A 22,695-nucleotide genomic window follows, 5' to 3' on the forward strand; every position below is an offset into this window, starting at 1 on the left:
TGTATGACTACTTCTGTCATAATGTACTTCCAATATGCCCAAGCCTATCCCTATGAAGCCATTAATGCACTGTGGTTACATAGCTATAGGGTTTTTAGGTAAATGAAATAATTTTGAGAAGACTGTATTACCCCTTATTACCTCAGTGAGACTAATGTAATTAAAGAGGTCTTTATACAATAGAATAGAGGGTCAAAATATTAGTGAACAACATATGGTTAAATAAATCAAAGATTAGAATTTGAAGCCAAAAAAAGAAGCGGTTGAAACAGATGTGAAATTTTGTTAAAACATAGGTGAAAAATTGTAAGAATCTAAGCAATCATGTGCATTAGTTAATTTTTTCATTTATAAAACAAATTCTTTACAAATAATTTTAGAATGGAAGATCACAGTTTAGCAGAAGGCATAGAAACAGGAGTATGATGCTCTTGGTCAAATTGCATCTACAGTGTGGAAGTAGAGAAATGAATGCTGAGGTTCAACTTGCTTTATACTTTATCATTTGGTACAAGACCTTTACACATGGCATGGTCCTGCCCATATTCAGAGTGAGTCTTCCATTTGAGGTTCAACTTTTTTGTAAACACTTTCATAAATACAACTATTAATGTGTTTTCACAGGTGGCTCGAAATTCCATTATACAGTTTCATCACAGTCAGTAAATTCTTCTAGTGTTTCAATACTGTAGATATTCTAAATTCTACCCTTATGCATTTGAAACCATTCAAATTGTGGTTCCATTTTTGTGTTATTCATGGTGGGAGAAGGGGATCTCTTGAATTCTAGGTTAAAGGTTTTTAAGATGTTATTTTGTTTGTTTGTTTTTCATTATTTAGATTGTACTGCTGCGGAATCTTCCACACTCCTCTCACAGTTCTCATACTATATTAGGATGAAGAATGCTTAATTGGTAGGTTCCTGCTATCATGCCATAGTCTTTGACCACCTTATAGTCTCTGAATGGGATAGAGTGTTTTTCAGACCCATGGGAATCAATAATGACTTCTTTCAATACTGACTGCTTACCAATTTATCTTATAGCCCAGCAAGGTATCTGAGACCAAAGAAAGCATTTTACATGGCTATTTATCTCTAACAGGACTAATTTTGTCACATATTCTTATTGTCAGGTACACTCCATTTGATCCAAATGATACACACACTGTCTTTGCTTTGTGATTGAGTGATTACAAGAACACTAAGCCAGGGTGTTCTGTTAAATTAAGGCAGAACAGATTTTTTAAATTTCATGATATCAAACTAATTTGATTCCCTCACTTGAGTCCACAATAATACTTCTTGAATTATTTCCAAAGATTTTGTTTAGAATTGGAGAGCAGGAGATAGAAAATAATCTATTATAGTTTGGTTATTGCAAAAGTTTCCCTTTTTTCCATGTTAATAAGTTCTTGAAATTTGAATAATAAATTTGAAACAATTGTTTCATCATATATATATATATATATATATATATATATATATATATATATATACCATTTAAATATATATGTTGTATATTCCTTTTAGCAATGTGTAAATATAGAAAAACATGGAATTGTAATATGTCTGCTCAGAGATTTAGTTCCAAACCCAAGAAAAAATATAGTAGGTTTTTGAGAGTAGGGCCTTTCCCCATGTATTTGGAATTCCTATACACCAGCAAATTCTGCTTTCTGTTCTCTGATGTATTACTTCAGAACTCCCACAATGTGAGTAATGACAACCTAAAAATGTGTTATCCTTTCTCACTCCACTTAACACAACAACTAGAGCATGACCTTTTTAATAACAAAAATATATCTCAATTCAGTTTAAATATCAACATCATATCTCTATTCTGTAACTCCTTTGCATGAATGAGCATATTCAAAATAATTTCTATTATGCACTAAATATATTTGCACAATGAATTGTTCTTTAAAATGTGGGAAACTTTCCTAAAGATGTTCTCTCTAATAAAATTTAAAAATGCTTTTGTTCTTATGAAGAGTGGCATACATTAGTCAACAATTAACAACTCTTCTATAAAAACTACTTAAAAAAACTAACTGTGATGAGGCAAACCTCCTTAGATTTCTACATAATTTCAACAGAATCTTAATTTATTTTGACTTAGTACACTTAGATAGTCCTTACATTATTATTACAGAAAGCTTCCATTTGACAAATGTTTAACTTTGGTGTCATTAAAAAAAAAAATCCTAGTGTTCGGTATGGGATACCATTCTATGAGCTGTTGATTATGGAGTCCCCAGGGGTACTGAAAATATTATAGGCTATTGCCAATGCTCTTTTCCACCAGAACTGGATTCTAAGACCCAGTTGTTGAATACATCACCCACTTATGGTGTAAAAAATTGATAATTGAAGCTGGACACAGCAGTATATTTCTTCTCTACTGAATAAACTTAATAATACCAAAAGATGCTATGCAGGCTTCTGGGGTGGGAGATGATCACACTTAGCTGTGGACCCCATGCCATGTAATAATAATCTATTCATCAAGATCTTGGGCAATAATTACATTATTATTCTGGAGGTAACTAATCACTTTCTATTTGGATTTGAAGTTCATTCTATACAAATGAGCTCTTTCCTAGTACTGTAAACCTAGTCAGATCCTGTGGTTGGGAAGGTCATAGTTCCTAGGTGAGAATAAATGACTGTTCTTCTGTTAAAAGGATACTGTGTCAAAAAGCCTTCTATACATTTATGCCTTCTAAATATTTATGCTTATGCCTATAGATTAGTAATGCTTCAAGCCTTGAATGAAAATCTTCTTTGTGCTGTACAGAATGATTAATGCAGAAATTTGCTGTTGACCAATGTGTGGAGAATGAATGATAATTGAGAATGCTCAACACAAAATGAAACATCTATTGCATTTCCTCCTAGACTCAGGGACCATCCCATGAAAGACAAGCAGAAAGAACATGAAAGTGAAATGTTAGGTTTGAGTGCTGTGAAACAGTATCTTCTGTTCAAGACATAGCCATTGCCTTAAACTCACTGTAGCTGTCATTTTCTGCACAGGGCCTGGACAAAACTGGTCCTTTCAACATTCTGTCTTGAGTAGAGGAAGGACTCCTGAAGCACCCTCTCACTGAGGGACTATAATACTGGAAAGGACAATATATATCAACCAGAGGGGTCTCCTCTCCTCAGAGGTGTAGGCAACTGCCCTTGTTCCAGTAAATTACCCCCATGCCTACTCATGAAAGCAACTATAATTAAACTAAGTCAGCACAACAAATAAACAGAAAAAAATCTCAAGTAGGAGCAGAATTACTGGCAAGCAATATTTGCTACTTTGCTACAAAGTTCTGGAAAGGTAATATTCCCTAAGCAATGTTTCTTTACCACAGTCAAAATTTCAGACAAAGAGCTGAGAAGATTAAATGTATTGGGGATGCCTGTGTTATGGTGGCTTTAACACACACACACACACACACACACACACACACACACACACACACTCAAATGATAGCATGTTTAAAGTAATGCTAATTTGAAAGTATTAACCTATATCTCATACTCAAATTAGTAACTAGTAATGTAGGGTGAGAGACTGTACACAATGCAGGGGAAACAAAAGTGTAATCTGGGTGGAGAGGGATTAGTGCAGGCTACCGAAAGCACAATGGATAACAGAGGGAGGAGGTCAACAGTGCCATGTTGATAAACTAGTCTGCCTCCATCTTGGGCTTGAAATTCATCTTATAGTAAGGTTCACTACTGTTTATGATTAAAATCCTGTTTTGCAAGGATTGGACTATATCTACCTGTAATTTAACTACAAATAGTTCTGTGCTGCCTGTTTTAGGTAACAGCAATGATGCCCTTGTTTCAAAATGTTTGTTATGACCATATTGTTATAACCACCTTCTTATGAGCATTGCAACCATTACTTTGTTTCAGATGGTTGTTATGACCAACTTGTTATGCTTATGTTCTGTGTCTGTAACACTGCCTATTTGTCTGGCAATATCTACATTTAAAAACCCCCTTCTCCTGAGCTATAGAAGCCCTAATCTTCCCTATGTCCAGTGCTGATCTCTTGAACCACACCTTAAGGGAAGATAGCTCATGTACATGAATTAAAAAAGCTTCCTTGAATTACTTTGGCCATGACTTGGGTGGGGATTTTTTCACATTTGTGGGATTAACAATGTATACAGTACATTGATATATATTCTACAAAAGTTCTTTTTCATTTGGATATTTAAATTTGCTGAATTGTGACCTTATGAACTGAGAGTTCCTGATGTTCCTCCTCAGATGTGGACCTGTCATTTCCAGGACCCCTAGAATTGGATTGCATTGCCTCGGATGCAAAAGTATAAAAATTAGGAGAAAAAGTCACATATATCTAAGACACAGTAAAACAACTCAGAAACAAAAATTTTCAAAAGAAAAGACTTTTTCAAAGCATGTCAGAGATCCTGTACTCATGGTGAGTTTCAAGTTTATTTGAAATGTCATATTATAAAGACATTGGCTATTAAGAAGCTAGCCGTGTCACAGAGTGTGAATCATCTCAAAAGCCTGGGCTGTAGAGGATTGAAAGTGTACCAGAATTTTAAAAAATGCTACAAAAAAATTGATAAAAATTCCTGGGACTCCCCAGTTGTCCAATGTCCATTTTCATTCTGCACATGGTGAAACTGTTTTATTATTTTTTTTCTCTGAGCTGAACCTAAAGATTTGCATGTGTTAAGCAAAACAATCCACTGTTCAGCTATATCTGCAGCTCTATTTGAATTCTTAGTTCAATTTCACAATTATAGTAAAGGCCAGTTTAGTACCAGAATTTAAGTATATGATTGTTGAAGAAGATCCTTCCATCACAAATGATTTAAGTTAGCCTGTGATCATGTTTATGTAAGGGATGTTGTAATAGTGCTAATTGTAAAATCAGTATTTTTTTGAATTTTCTAAGCCTCTAAACATTCATGTGAGGTATTATCTTGACTATGTTAATTGATGCAGAAAGACTCATCTTAGTTGTAGGCTGGACCATTGCCTGGGCAGGTGATTTTAGTTTGTAAAAAATAGGGAAAACCAACTGAATACTAGCAAGCATAGATTGATTGTTCTCATGACTGAGATATCTCCTGCCTTGACTTTCTCACCAGGATGGAATATGTCTCAAAATATGAGTTACAGTAAATCACTCCCTTGATTTTTTTTTTTTTTTGGCAACAAGAAAAAAAAAACCACACACACACACACACACAAAAAAAAAAAAATCAGTCCCTGAAAACATAGCAGTGTAACATTGTAAGCATAGTGCACTCTTATAGCCAAATGCCATATTAGATCAAAAGGCTATCAATTTATTGTTTTAAATTCACCTTCATATCAGGAAATTCCCTTGCTCGCCATGGATATCCACTATGTGGGCTATTAATTTTATTATAAGTGATTCTTTCTTTCCTACTGAGAAAGCAAGACATCCTTGGAATTTGTCCTCTGTGTTTTATTCTAAATTTACATGAAAGTTATGAATCACATAAAACTGCTTAATGGGTAACACCACTTGGAATGAGCAAGAAAATCCGAGAAAGCCAGATTTATGTAGCAAAGACAAAGAAGACAAAAGGTAAATGAGAAAACTTGCTCTTTACAGGAGTTCCAGGAGGGTAATCCCTACTAGTCTTTCTTTCTTTTGGAAAGCAACTGAGTTGTTTGTTTTAATCTACATTGCTAAGAGTATGACAGCACACACAGAAAAAACACCTGGCAAGACGTCATCCAGGAAGATGACAAGCTGGAGGACATATCTTTGCAATCATTCTACTTCTTACTGCAAGACAAATTGTAAAATCAACTGATTTTTTTTTTCTTTGCTAGTCAATTCATTAGACGTTTTGTATAGCAGATAGGTACCTTAAAACTCAGACATGGCTTTCTGACAAGACCTCTGTGTCAGTGACTTTTCCCACCAATAGGACAAAACTCATGACAGAGACAGCTTAAGGAAGAATAGATTTCATTGGGAGAATGGTTTCGGGTCTTTTATAGTGGGGAAGGTATGGGTGAAGAGCAATGGCATAGCACTGAGAGCATGGAGACTGAGCACACTGAGGCAGGCAGAAGCAGACTAAAGACAGGAGAGCATGGAGACTGAGCACACAGAGGCAGGCAGAAGCATGCTGGAGACAGATGAAGAAGGTGTTCTATCCTTAAATTCCACCCCTAGTGACAATTTTTGTCACCTGTGCCTTGTGTCCCAAAGGTTTCACTTGCTCTTTAAACAACACCAACTAATGTTCAAGTACATGAATATGTAGGGTATATTTACCTTCATTTAAAATCAGATGATTTTCGGTTTTATTTTTTTAATATATAAAAATTTAAATACATATATATATATATATATATATATATATATATATATATATATATTGCATATACCTGTGTGCTAGTGCATGGCTATAGTCCCAGCACTTGTGAATCAATGTAAGAGGATTAGGATTTATATCATCCTTAGCCACACAGTAAGCACATGGATTTTTTTCCTTTGAATATGTGCCAAAGTGTGTGTGTGTATGTGTGTGTGTGTGTGTGTGTGTGTGTGTGTGTGTAGTAATATGCTAAGATGATTTAAAGAAGGCAATCATATGAGCTAAGAACTTTACATACATAGATATTGGATTTATATTGACTTTTATTTCTTATTAAAAATAGATGTTTTCCTATAATGTCTTTTGATTATAGTTTCCTCATCCTCAACTACTCCCAGGTTCTCTCCACCCTCTCCACCTAACTACAAATGTTTTCTTGCCTAATCTCATTAGAAAACAGACATCTAAGAAAGAAAATTTAAATAAAATTAAAAAACTTGAATAGACAAAAAAATTGAACAAACAACAAAAAATACCAATAGAAAAGCACAAGAAACATTTACAGATGAAGAAACACACACATATGCATCCAGAAAGATCCCATAAAGCTGCAAAATCAGAAAAGAAGTATAAAAAAAAAGAATCATAGTGGGGAAATAAAAAGCCCAGACAGAGCATCATGAGACAGATAAAGCTCCAAAGTTATCATTGAGTTATTTTACTATTAGTGGTCTACTTCTGAGCATGTGGCTTGGACTTAAGTGTAGTTTTCATACTAAGTGAGACTCCACTGAAACTTTTTATTTGTGACCAGTTATCAGTTGGAGACAGTTTCTAGGCTAGGGGTAAGGCTTGTGTTTTTCCATATTTGTTTGTATTGTAAGAACCTTCTACTTTTGTAGGTTTCCATACAACCCCTCAAATGTCCCTTTTTACCCCTTTAAATGTATAATGGCTGAGAAATTAGCCAACTACAGAACACACATTTGAGGTTTAGGAAATCTCTATCAATATTTTCTGCTTGAAAATTCAATATATCACAAGTTTCTTAAACCAGGGAACATTGACTAGTTCTCTAGGATATGTTCATATTAGAACATATCCTTAAGTTTACTTTTAAAGAATGTCAAAATACTCCATATTTTTCTTTAAGAAACTTAGTTTTTATAAATTTCTTTCCATAATCTGCCAAACTCATTGTCATGTGTAGCTAGAGTTTTCCTGCCTGGCCCACAGTCAGGACAAATCTCTGTCACCTGCCAGGCCCACAGCAGCTCAGACCCGACCAAGTAAACACAGAGACTTATATTGGTTACAAACTGTATGGCCGTGGCAGGCTTCTTGCTAACTGTTCTTATATCTTAAATTAATCCATTTCCTTTAATCTATACCTTACCACATGGCTCGTGGCTTACCGGCGTCTTCACATGCTGTTTGTCATCATGGCGGCTGGCAGTGTCTCTCTCTCTCTCAGCCTTCCACTTCCCAGCTTTATTCTCCTCCTTGTCCCGCCTATACTTCCTGCCTAGCCAATGGCCAATCAGGGTTTTATTTATTGACCAATCAGCAACACATTTGCCATACAAAACATCCCACAGCAGTCATGTCTCAAAATTATATATTATATTAATCCTCAACATATTCATCACTGTGAATATACATACATGTGTACATGGTACATATTGAGAAAATATAAATGTTGAAAAACTCCTCCTATATCTGTGATAAATTTACTAGTTTCTGCTTGCAAATGAAAAGTGGAAGTATCTAAAGATTTATATTCTTAGCAGTGACTATGTAGGAAAATTAACGCTAAGTACTATTTCTAACATTCCCCAGTTTAATTCAAGATCATCCAATAGAATATTCTTTGTTTTACATATGTGTACTTGAAAAGCTCTCATAGGAATCAGAAGCACCTTACAGTAACAGGAAATGGTTAAATTTCTATTTGTCAAACTCATTACAAACATTGTCCTCTGGATGAAGATAGGTTGCTTCATTTTCTCTTTTTGTTACATTTTTCAGGCCTCAAAAAATATCATTTCCATGTAAATTACCCTCTTGCAGCATTCATTAAACCTCTTTTACTGAAAACCTAGCTGCTTCTTCAGTCCTCTCAGTTATCTGTGGGGAATCTTCCAAGGGTCAAAACACCAGAACAATGCTACACTGATTTAATATGAAATATGGAAAAGCAAGATATTGTTTAAAGTTGTGTTTTTGTGATGTGAGAATGTTACAGTGGCATGCTACTGAAATGGAATATATTTTTATGTGTTAAGCAGAATAATTAAAGCAAGAAATGGCACAAATAGATTTTTATTACAGACTCCGAATAAGAATTCCATTGACCCCTCCTGCATCTGTAGTTCAAGGAGCAGGCTGTTTACATCTCATCGGTGTATTCCCCAGCAACTTGAATTTGTTCTATTTCTCTTGGTCTCTGCATTTTTATGTGTGTGACAAGTAAAGTGAGAATTAACAGTAATCTGCAATGATGAGAAACAATAATTTAAACAGGTATGCTTTATCATAATATGATTGATATCCAGATCTTTTTACTAATTTTGACTTATAAATATTTGCAATAAAATGTATAATTTTCTAAACCAAATGTAGGCAAAATTTCATCATTTAATCTATGTACTGGATTGCACAAAATAACTTCAGGAGCATATTATTAAATATTTAAAAATTTATACTCAAAATTTTCCTTATATATAATCTCATTCTGTTTAAACTCATTTAATGAGTGGCCATATCATCATTAATTTACTTTAACTATGATAGAGAAAAGGACGTGTATATAATTAGTCATACTACAACAGATTTTATTTGGATTTACAATTTATAATGTATAGTATTAGCACCATAGATATAAACAACATAGGAAGCACCTGTGTATTATATCCAAATGTTGTATTTTTAATAATTCACAGCATCATTTAATAATTTTCACAATTTATATTTAAAAGTTTGCAATTACTCAAATGACTCAGGCTTCCATTTTCTAGCATTTCTTTGAAAATAGTGCATAGCATATAAACACGGTATGATGTTTCAAATAGTAAAAGAGTCAGTTGGAAAATTTTTTTGTATCTTGCAGTTAATTTGCTTATAAACTCTCAAAACAGGTGGCAATATGTCTGCCTGGCCTTCCTTGGTAAATAACTCACTGAAGAAAGTTTTTACCTGTAAGAATGGAAACAGAAGTACAAAGGTCATGTATTCAAAATGGTTGAATACAAAACTCATATTAACTTTATTCAGAGTCAATCATACAAAATGCATTGTTATAATTTTTTGAGGGGTGTTGCCCAATTTTAAGTGTTCATCCTTTTGAAACCAGCCCACACTGATGTTGAAAATACATAGGACCTATAAAACTTAAATTGGTGAACATCTTGTATTATTGTTCAAGTATTTTTCTCTTTTAGACATGTATGATGCTCGTGTTCACACCAGGAAGATGAGCCACCATGACAGCAAGCCATATAAACTTTTTAATTAATTGTACATTTTTGTTTAAAAGCTTTTTCATATAATATATTTGATCATAGACTTTCCCCTTCACAACTTATCCCAGATCCTCCCCACCTCCCTATCTGATAAGGAAAGAAAACTGCAAAATTAAAATATAAATGAACTCTGTTCCCTTCTGGCTGCATGTTTCTTTGAGAAGATTAATCTGCCACATTTTGTTGGTTTCTCCTAATCTTCCTCACTGCTGTTTGCATGCAGAATTCATGGATTTTGTACACACAACTTGGTACCTCATGTTCCTTCTAAATAGCATTAACATATTGTGATCCACACTCAACTGTTAGAATTATATCTTTATATAAATTACATATTTATACTGATAACCCCATATTCTGTTTGTCCATTGGAATTTTCATTTACTTTCTCTGAGTACTGCTAAATAGCTTACTTGAAGCATAGATGCCTCTTCAAGTAGATGGAGGTGGGAGTTGGTAGATAAAGATACAGTTCTACTACACATTGTGGTGAAAATTAAGGCCAATGAAACATACCTAATACTAGGAGATAATCAGGGTAGTAAGTTAAAAATGAGACAGAAACAACAAGAATAGATTTTCTGAAATTATAGCTTTCACTCATTTGCACCAAATCACGAGAGAAGCTTCAGAGAATAGAAGCTTTCAATTCGATCAGACACTGGATAAGTTGTAATTGGGTCAATGGCGCTTTGTAACTATTTAACAAAATGATCAGATTATGAGAAACACTAAAGAGTAAGAAGCAATGCATTGAAGATTTAGTATTAGAATGGATTTAGATAAGTACAATGGAGGTAATATACAAGTATAGCTCCCCTGTGAGCACAACTTAACAGAAAACATATGAAACAGAATTAGAAACTGAAAGTATAACCAAAAGGGATGCAATGCTATGTCTGCTATGTTTGGAATCATATACTTTTATACAATTTCAAAGACATTCTCTAAGGTTATTTTATTTTCTTTCAGCAAATGAATGATTTTCAGCTCTTATTCCTTTATGCATGCACCTATACATATATTATATATATATATATATATATATATATACAAATAGCATATTTATATATATTTCTTTATGGGAATATATATAACTCAGAATAGTACTAATTCAGCATTAGGAACCTTGTTACTACTGATACATGCAGTTAAAAGTATAGCATATAAGTAAGTAACGTTTTTCATACAAAGTTATAGTCTTAGATCTTTATTAATACTGTTTACATTAAAGGTAATTTTTGTGTACTATTAAGATTATGGTGTTTTCAAATCATTTTCATTGAAGTCGTTTTCCATTGATATATTGGTAGCTACACATATAAAGATCATTTCTTTGTCAAAATAATACTTTATACTTCTTAGTACAATTGCATGTAATACAGCAATTGATCAATATTGCAGGAACTTATCTTACTCATATTTAAGTTGTTGTCAGGCTTTGCATCTTTGCTTTCACATACTCTTTTCTTCTCATAGTCTGCTTCTTATGAATGGAGTATTTGATTTATATACTTTTGTATTCATTCATGCCTATATTTAATGTTCTGTAAATTTCCCAGTGTCACAATATGACTTCAACTTATTATAAGACTTTCAATAATATTCATTCTACACATGCTGTGAGACATTATAAATCTATGCTTCAATTGCTCTTTTTTATATAATCATTTACTATCATACTCTATGAATCCTTCGCAAAACTACTATGTCGATCTTGTGAAACCAATAACTTTTTGTAGAGATTTAACACTGTCAGAAAGAAGAATATTTTCACACACATAACCTTAATATTCCGCATGCCTACTCTTTCCTCTATTTTAATTTATTTTTCGTTCAGAAAAACTCTTTGAAAATTTATTGAGTACATTGAGGTATATTCCCAATGAAATCATTACTGTTTAAATTATCTAAATCTCATTACACCATATTTATTTTGGTTAACAGTTTTGATTGATATAGACTTTGGGATTAGCAGTTTATTTTCAATCTCAAACACCCAAAGGTTTGCTTGAGTTCTCCAGCCCTGCTAACCCCTCTTTCAATAAATGTTGACTCCATTTAATTGAATCCTTTAGATATGAATCCTTTAAATAATCAATTAAATACTTTAAATATGACAAATTAATATACTTTTGAATTGCACTTTATATTCACTCTGTTCCTATTAATAATTTGTGATGAATATAGACAATTTTAACATTTTAGTGGTTATGAATATGATAAATTATCAAGGTTCCTAACACCCACAGCAGACTGTCTTTATAAACATATAATATGAAGCCCAGGCACAAAGCATCCAGGAAACCAGGAATAATCTGAAAAGACCAAAATTATTAATAGTAAGCATAGAGAAACTCAAGTCAAAGGCACAGACAATATTTTTAATAAAGTCACAGAAAAAATTTCTCCCAATATGAAAAAAAAAAAGAGGTGTATATCAGGGTAAAAAATTCAAACAGAACTTCCAAAGGATAAAGCAAGAAAATAAATCCCACACAATACGTTGTAAACAAAACACAACATACAAAACAAAAGAAGGATATTAAAAGTTTCAAGGGAAAAGACCAAGTCACATATAAAGGCAGGTCCTTCATAACAATACTACACCATTCATGGAAACTCAACAATCCAGACAGGCATGGGAAGATGTTCCACTAGCTCTGAGATTAAAGATGCTTGCCCAGATTACTATACAACCGGCATCTACCAATCGCAATCGACGGAGGAAGAAAAAACTTTCTATGATGGAATGAAACTTGATCAGTTTATGTCTACCAATCAAGCTCTACAGAAAGCATAAATGGAAAACTTCAGTTTGAAGATAATTAACAGTTTTAACTGACACTTTGTTCCTAAGAAAATAGAAACATTATTAATGATATCACAAGTAAAAAAAAAAAAGACCAAGGTCAAATGGATTCAGTGAAGAACGCTACCAGACATTCAAATAAGAATAAATGCCAAAACTCTTAAAGTTATTTTGCAAGATAGAAATGTTTTCTAATTATTTTTAAAAGGACGTTATTACCTTGATATCAAAACCACACAAAAAAATAGAAAAAAAAGAAAATTGTAGTTCAAATATCTTTTGTGAAGATATATGCAAAAATTCCAAAAAATATCAAATTTTCTTGCAAATCAAATCAAAATTTTCAAATCAAATCCAAGGATACATCACACAAATTGCATACTACGATCACATTGGCTTTCTTTTAGAGATGCAGGGATGATTCAATATTCATAAATCAATAAATAAACTGACTGGAAGAAAAATCTTCTGACCATCTCATTAGATGTGGGAAGGTCTTTGACAAAAATCTAACATACCTTTATGATAAAAGTGTTGGAAATATTATAGATATGTGGGACCTATATCAACGTAATATAGGCAATTTGCAATAAGCCATTGCTAACATAAACCTCAATGAATAGAAGCTCAAATAATTTCCATGAAAATGAGGAAAAAGAAAAGATAACCACTCTCTCTATATCAATTGAACACAGTGCTTGAAATCATGATTAAAGGAATAAGACAACTGAAGAAGAGTAAAGAGATACACATTGAAAACAATGAAATCTAATGTCTTTATGCACAGATGATATGATTTTATACACAAAAGCTCCTAATCACTCCACCAGGGAACATTTACACCTGATAAACTTTATTATCAATGTACGAGGATACAAAGTGAACACACATATGCATAAAAAATCAATAGCCTTTCTATGTACAGAAGACTAACAAACTGAGAAAGGAATCAGGGAAACAATGCTTTTCATAATAGCCTCAGGAAAATAAGGTGAAACATATTGAGATAACTCTAATAAACCAAGTGAAAGAATGACTTTATAATAAAGAATGTAAGACATTGAAGAAAGAAATTGAAAAAGGTACCAGCAGATGAATAGATTTCTCACATTCATGAATTAGTAGGCTTATACTGCGAAAATAACTATCCGACCAAAATGATCTACAGATTCACTGCAATCCCCAGCACAATTCTTCACACGTCTTAAAAACAAAAAACAAAAAACAATTTCCAACTTTATTTGGAAGCACAAAATATCCAGTGTAGCCAAAATACCTTAGCTTAATAGAAGGACTGCTAGATATATAACTTTGCCAGATTTCAATTTGTACTACAGAGCTATAGTAACAAAACCAGTATGATATTGTCATAAAAACAGTCATGCTGTTAAGTGGAACCAAGGAAAAGCACAGCCCAAAACCACACACTCATAGACACATAAGTTTTGATAAACAATCCAAAAAAACACACTACAGAAGTGACAACATCTTCAAAAACTGCTACTAGTCAAACTGTACAGCTTCATTTAGATATTTGCAAATAGACTTATATTTATCATCCTGAAAGAAAAAAACAATCAGGTCCAAATGGATCAAGGAATTCAACAGAAGGCCAGTTATGCCAAATCTCCTAGAACAGAAGGTGAGGACAAGGCTTAACTCATTGATACATGACAAGACTTTCTGAACACAACTCCAATAGCTCAGTCACTAAGATCAACAATTAATAAATGGGACCTCATGAAACTGAAAAGCTTCTGCACAGCAAAGGACAGTGTCATTAGGACAAAGTAGTAGGCTACAGAATGGGAAAAGATCTTTACCAATTAATCATTTAATAGAGGGTTAATATCTAGAATATACAAAGAGTAAAGAAAGAGCAAAAAACAAAAATCAATCCTACTTAAAAAATGCAATACAAAACTAAACAGAGAGCTTTCAAAAGATAAAACACAAATACCTGAGAAAAACTTAATTTTTTTTTCTAAACACTTAGCCACCAGAGAAATCCAAGTCGAAACTACTTTGTAATTTTATCTTACCCAGTTAATATGATCAAGATCAATAAAACAAATGACAGCACATGCTGGTTTCTGTCATGGAAGGAAGAACACTTATTCTTTGCTGTTGAGAGTACAAACTGATATAGTCACTATGTAAATCAATGTGGAGGCTCCTGACAAAGCTTGGAATCAATCTACTTCAAGATCAAGCTCTATAATTTTTGGCATATGCCCAAAGGAATGTTCATCTTATTATAGAGACATGTGCTTATCCACATTCATTGTTGCTCTATTGGAAACATCCTAGATGTCTGACAGCTGATGAATGAGTAAAGAAATTGTGGGACATTTAGATAACTGAGTATTACTTGGCTGTAAAGACAAATGAAATGATGACGTTTACAGATAAATAGAGATTGAAAAAAGTCATACTGAGTGAGGCACCACAGACCCAAAAAGAAAAATTCCATGTTTTCTCTTAGATGTAGATCATAACTTTTGAGTATTTGATATGTCTGCCAAAATCTGAATAATCACAGAGGTTATATACCAAGTAAAGGAACAAGGGGAGGAAATGATATCCTAAGGAAGGGGAAATAAATGTACTGATACACAGAGATAAAGGGGAAATAGAACTGGTGGATTAAATAGTGAGCAGGATGGAAAAGGAAGGAAAATGGGGAACGTGGGAAGGAACAATTAAACTACAGGACATTTTTAAAATCACATAGAAACCTACTACTTAGAGGCTTCCAAAGATATTTATACATGTGTAAGAAATCTAAATGGAGTCACCAAAAATAGGGGAGAAAATAATCCAACTTTACCTCTTATGCCACCTAAAGAACACTAAGTGCCATGGATGGGTTTCATATTTTTAATCATTGGTTAAAGGGGTCTCATGAAATACCCCATACATTATAGCCAATTATATTCTTTGATCTCCAAAGCCCTGCTACTGAAGGGACCACTTGCCAAATTCATCAAACATGGAGAAATCAAGCTGCTGCCTAACTCGAAGCTCTACTGACTGGCATTCATGATGCTGGAAGGTACTCTGCACATTACTGGAATAGAAAGACAAACACAAACATTACACTGCTAAGAACCCTGAGACATGCAGCCTTGACCTTCTTGTGAGATAATGGCACAGATGCTATCAGAATAACCAAGCACTTTTGAAAATAGATTTAAAGGCCATTCCATGTGATGGAACCCATAAATGACACTCTTAAAAAGTGGCCAAGAATCATAGAGGAAACAGGCACCTGCCTAGGAGAAAACCTAATGCTATTATTTTGCGGAAGTAACGTAGACATAAAATGACCCTAATTACATACCAATATCTTCATAGATAAGTGCCTCATTCAACCCTCATAAGAGAAATTTGTACTTGCAGTAAATGGGAATAAAACCAGAGATGCACAACTGGACAATGTGCAGAGGGTGAGATTTTGGAGCATTCAGATATAAATGGAATTCTTCATCAAACCCTTAAACTCTCAGCTTAAGGATCTATGCAGAAGATGAGGAATCAAGATTATAAGAGCCAAAAGTGCTAGATAACTCCAAGAAAACAATGTTATCCAGACATAATAGGATTGCTAAACATTTGAGCTCAAGGAAACTATTGCAACATGCACAAGACCTGTACAGGTTCAGGTAAGTATAGTTCCTGGACTGACAGAGGGAAATGCACATGTGGTTCCATAATTAACTAACAAGCTATTTTGCAATTAATACTTACTGGCAAAGGGAAAATCAGTTTTCTCCAATGGAGTGTCACTTTGTGTGTGTGTGTGTGTGTGTGTGTGTGTGTGTGTGTGTGTGTATCAATCACATTCCAAAGTAGCCTCCATGACATGAGTAGTTGGTCAGCAGAATTAACTCCATATTTTTTGTTTGTTTATTTTTGTCATTTTAATGGATTTTGTTTTCTTTTGACATTTTTGTCTGATTGGTGCTTAGCTTATTGTTTTATTTTTGTGTGTTTTTAAAAGATAGGAAGTGTGAATAAGTGAGTGAACAAGTGAGAGAGAGAGAGAGAGAGGGAGCACATGAAGTTGAATGCGGGAGGGGATTTTGAGAAGTGTTGGGGGGAGGATAAAACATGATCCAAATTTATTTCATGCATATCTCAACTTGGCATATGCATGTAAAAAATGGAAAACTACTACCAAGGACATTTTCATGAGTTAATCACAAACAGATTTAATTTGGAAGTCCTTCCTCTGTTTGTTTTTTCAGGTATTGTACAGCCTGAACAAAATATTCATATTCAGCTGCTGAAATTATATTGGGATTGTTATAGATATCTGCAGTTAACTCTGAGTTAAAGATAGAGCATAGTGCAAAAAATCTAAAGTAGAAATTGACATAGTAATTCTGAAATTTCACAATATGGAAATTAATTGCAACCTACTTTAATGAAAAAGTTGGGCTACATTGACCAAGGACATGTTTTCAACTCCAGTTATTGTTAAATAGAAGAAAATTTTGAATATTTTCAAAAGTAATCAAGACACATTGCATAAACAAAATCTCCTTTTTCAATAGATGAGGTAAAACATAACAAAGTTATGGCTACCCAGTAATTCTTGAGATTATTATCACAATGACTGTTCCAAACCAGGATTGATGTGTCTTCTTCTATGTGCATTCTAAAATTTGATTATAGTAATTAAATGAAAGGACAAAAAACATGATGAAGTTGGATAAAGTATGGATATAACATTGTGACTTTCCATGGGAAGAACTCTTTGCTTTTATGAGAATTAAAAGAGATTTTGAGGTTGCAATTAGTGGTTGGTAATTATCTTCACCATCCTATTGTAAAGCGGTAGCTGATGATTTCTGTAGTGGTGTTCCTCACAGCTAGACCATGAGCCACTAAATACCATATGAAATCGGAATTCATACAAAGGGTAAATTAATTCTAGACCTATTGATCTTTCTAGACTACAAATGGGCATGCAGCCCAGGCCTGGCCAAGAAAAGATTTACACAGAGAATGTTTCATCTTAATGTTGAAAATGAAGACATTTTCTTTCACTATTAAGTTCAAAGATGTGAGCCAAGATTAGAGTCGGCCATATTTTTTGTGGTATATAAAATCTTTCAACGTGTGTGTGTGTGTGTGTGTGTGTGTGTGTGTGTGTGTGTGTTAAAGACAGAAGTGGAAGTAGAGAGGGGGAAGGAGAGATAAAAGCAGAAAGAGAGAGGAGAAAGTGTGTGTGTGAGAGAGAGAGAAAGACAGAGAGAGAGAGAGACAGAGACAGAGAGAGGCAGAGACACAGAGAGAGAGAATTCCCTAATGGCTTAATCTGATTCCTTTCTGGGGATTTTTTTCATCAGGCAAAACGCTAATTATGTTAAGCCAAATCAAAAGCAATATATTCAAATAGCAAAGTAGAGTAAATTTTCACACACACACACACACACACACACACACACACACACATACACCAATAAATAAATACACATATAAATAAATAAAATAAAAACTTTATTATTTGGGAAACTTTTTAGATTATAGTGCATAAAACTGTTCCAAGTAAAACTCCATTTCTAGCATGCTTACTGATGCTTGTTTAGAGTCTTGTCCTACACTACTAATGAATATTAGACAGGAACTTCAGGACCTTTATGGGGTTCAATAACTATTAATATTGAGTCAGGCAGTGATAAGTTTCTTTGTTTTTATTTCCTTAAGGCTATGGTCAATAGTAAATAAATTACTGGTGAGTATTCTCCACTTCTAAATAACATAGTCATTTTTTCTATACTGGTTCAGAAACAACACATTCTATACCCAGATACCCATGTTTCTCTCAGTCTCACTTCAAACTAAAATAAAATATGGAGACTAGATTTATTTCCCATTTTAATGAATTATAAAAGTGAGGATTTATATGAAAGAGGGAATTGAAAGACACTAGAGCAAGTTAATGACAGATAATAAACCTGAAAATGAGGACATTAATGAGATGAGCCCCATTCTGACCCCAGTGAACTAGCTTAAATTTCCTGACTACAGTGTAGAGCCAGGAAGAGACACAGAGGTAAGTTGAGTTGCTCAGTGGAACTTTTCTTATGTGTATAGGTAAACTGTTAACTTCAGAAAGAAAAAGATACCTTGTAAAATATATACGATGGAAATATGATATATATTTATATTAAATCATAACTTATTTGTGATATATTATACATACAAAATTTGTAGCATATGCTGTATGTACTCTATGTATGTGCATGCACAAACACACACACACACACACACACACACACACACACGTACACACCTGTATGTATAAGTGATCAATACAGTTGTATGTTTATTCAGACACACAGACACTAAGAAGAAGACATAAAATAAGCAAAGAATTTTAATGTAACCCATCATGAACTAAGAAATAAGTCATCACAAAGGAAATTGAAAATATACTAGGAAAGGCATGATGTTAAGTTTCACACCTGGGACAAATGGCTGACATGCCTGTTTAACATGTCAAGTCTGTATCTGGCTGCCAGGTTTTCCCAGCATCCCTCATACTTTACCTGTTACAGAATATGGCTCTTCATATTCAACCTCCTCAACCCTGATCTCTCTAATCCATGTGCTAAGGTATCCTTTCCCAGAGGCTCTTCTCTATATAATTCAGATATTTTGCTTACTCTTCCCTTTTGGACCTTTGGCCCCCTAGCTTCTGTACCTAGTTCTCTCTTCCATCTCCCTTCCCCTCTCTCTCTCTCCACAAGGACCAGTTCAGTCTGGTCATATCCACTCTAGACTCTCCCAGATATCTCTGTCTCTGACTATACTCTTCCATATATCTACAATAAACTTTCTCCCCCAACATAGACACAGCCTCGTTTCCCGCTTTGAACTACACAAAATTTTATTGTGTTAACATTCCCATACCTTGATTTGGGGAATCATTCTGTTCTTGTTTTAACTTTCTCTTTGAATTACTATTGCTACCTATTTTGTTTTAATTACCATTTGTGAAAACATGAATATAAGATTTATTTTTGTAGTGTAGAATGCTTTAAACCTCACATTTACATTTTTAAATGTCATATTTTAAAATCTGTGTTTTATATCATAGAATGTTGCTTAAACAGCATATATTTGACAGATCAAAATTAAGTAGAAAGAAAATGCAATTAATCAAAATATTTAAGTGGAAAAATGACTTTATGTGTATCACATTAAATATGGATAAAATATATATTTTATAATGGTAAGAGAGATTGTGTTGTCATAAACATTTTATATTAATGACAGTTTATTTTCTTTTTCTGTTTTTGTTGTTGTTTGTTTTTCAAGACAGGGTTTCTCTGTGTAGTTTTGGTGCCTGTCTTGGATCTTGCTCTGTAGACCAAGCTGGCCTCAAACTCACAGAGATCCACCTCCTGAATGCTGGGATTAAAGGCCTGTACCACCACCATCAGGCAACAACTTCTTCTCTTAAGATGCTTTTGATCCAGAGGCTGTTGTGAAGACTCAGCATTAAGATCACATGCTGCTCTTGCAGAGATGATCCAGGCTTGGAATCTTGCACCCACACAGTGGCCTAAATATCTTGTAACTTCATTTTCTTGGGTATTTGCACCCTTTACAAGCACCATCCAACACCTGAACACAGTGTTGCACATCTATAAATCCAGACAAAACACTCAAAATTAAAATAAATAAATCTAAAAATCTTTAACGTATTGATATAATCATCTTTACTTGTTAAGATATGGGATCATCTGCATAATTTTTAGTGTTTCATTTATTTGTGATTCACTTATAAAATTATGTAACACAAATTGCTAAACTGTCTTATCAATAAAAAATCTAGAGCCAGATATTGGGGTAAAAACCTGAGAGATCAGAGAATAGGAAAAGTCATAGCCAACCTCACCTTACAGACGCCTCAGTCTCCAAAGAGATCTACTTCCTGTACACCCATGCCTATATGCCTTTCTGTTCTACAATCTCACTTCTTCTCTCCGGCCAGCTACACCACTTCCTGTCTGTCTGTATAGACCTTCAGAAATCTATACTAAATGTTGGGACCAAAGGCCTGTGTTACCATGCCTGGCTCTGTTCCCCAGTGTGGTCTTGAACTCACAGATATCATTATGGATCTCTGCCTCCCGAATGCCATCATTAAAGGCATGTGCTACCATTGCCTGACTTCAATGTTTAATATAGTGGCTGGTTTTTTCCTCTGGTCCTAAGATAAGCTTTATTAAGATACACAATATATTGGGAGACACAGTACATCATCACAAAATTAAGAAACAAATTTTATAAAAACTTCTGCAATTTTGTTTACTTTTTTCATATTTATTATATATTATTGAAGTTTCTTTCATTTTCTTGTGTTTTATGTTTGTCCAGATATTAAAAGTTATGTTCTTTCTTTCATACATTTTGATTTATCATTCATATGTAAATGATTTTGAAAACATTAATTGAATTTTATGTATGGAAGTATTTTTCCGTCCTGGCATTGGTGGCTCTTGCCTTTAATCCCAGCACTCAGGAGGCAGAGGCAAACAGATCTTTGTGAGTTTGAGGTCAGCCTGGACTACAGAGTGAGTTCCAGGAAAGGCACAAAGCTACACAGAGAAACCTTGTCTCAAAAAAAAAAAAAAAAAAACCTGAAGAAATATTTTTACTGCATGTATGCATGTGTACCATGTGTGTGCCTGGTGCTCACAGAGGCCAGAAAAGGAAATTAGATATCATCAAACAGGAGTGGTGGAAGGTTGTGAAGTGCCATGTAGATGCTGGGAACCAAATCTGTATCCTTTCCATTAATAGCTAGTACTCTTCACTGCTCAGCCGTCTTCATCCCTCAAGCTAATTCCAAGATATGCTTTAGTCATTGCCTCATCTCCCCTCCATATTGTGCATGAATGAAACTCTTTACATTCAATTCTTATAAAATTTGTTAAAATTTGCAAATTCTCAGGTAAGTGAACAAAACCAGATATAATTAGACATTCTTCTAAGATTTTATACACATATGAATTGGACATAGTTTTAGTTTTTGCAATTGGAGAGGGATAATATATTTTTACATGCCTACAAAATATGCCAAATATCAGCTGTACCCAGGGGAGACATCTCTGAACATATCAGTTTGCTGGGTGACAGAGCCACTACCCAGCACCAATTTTCTGTGAAAGTCTTTCTTTAGGCTTTAGGTGAGTTTCGCCTTCTAAAGCAATGTGACTGAACACATGAATTGTGCCTTGGTTTTAAATTTCCTTGTAGTTTAAGACATTATTAATCTTTATTTCAACATATGAAAGTTTATTGTCTGCTAAAACATGAAAATTACCCTACAAATAAGTTTTAAAAGCAAATATTCCATAGTTCCTATTCTGTTACCTTTTTTACTATGCCATATTATGTAAAAATGTGCCTATTCCAACTCAATTCAGGATCAGGCCTGCCTACAATTTCAGTTGGAGTAGAACTCAACTCAGAACTAAAGAATGAATATGGATGTTGTTCCAAACGTTGCTTCTCTGGTGTCTCTGCTACAGCGGCTTTCAGGACAACTGAGTCCAGACTTGATCCTGGCACTTTGCTGTATTGAGAGTCTTGCATACATTCCTCCTTCATGGATTACATTCTCTGCATTTTCCAATGATATTAGATTTTCCAAGTTGTATGTTTTAGCATATTTTCAAGTAACAAAAGTAAAATACATATATATATATATATATATATAAACTTTTAATTTATATATATAAATTAATTTTCCCTAAATGATTCATCCAGATAACAACTTAATTTTCAGCTGAAATTTCCTGATAAGGTAAAGTTTTTCCTCATATCAAATATCTGTGTTAGCATTTCAACTTGAATCAATAAACTGAGTAGTAATTTGATATACTTATGACAGATAAATAGCAAATATACCAAATTAATATTATTGACATTTTTTTCTCAATTGAAATAATTAGCAAAAATTTTAGAAACTGCTCTGTGGTTAATTTT

The sequence above is a fragment of the Peromyscus eremicus genome, chromosome 9, assembly GCF_949786415.1.
Source record: "Peromyscus eremicus chromosome 9, PerEre_H2_v1, whole genome shotgun sequence".
Classification (NCBI taxonomy): Eukaryota; Metazoa; Chordata; class Mammalia; order Rodentia; family Cricetidae; genus Peromyscus; species Peromyscus eremicus.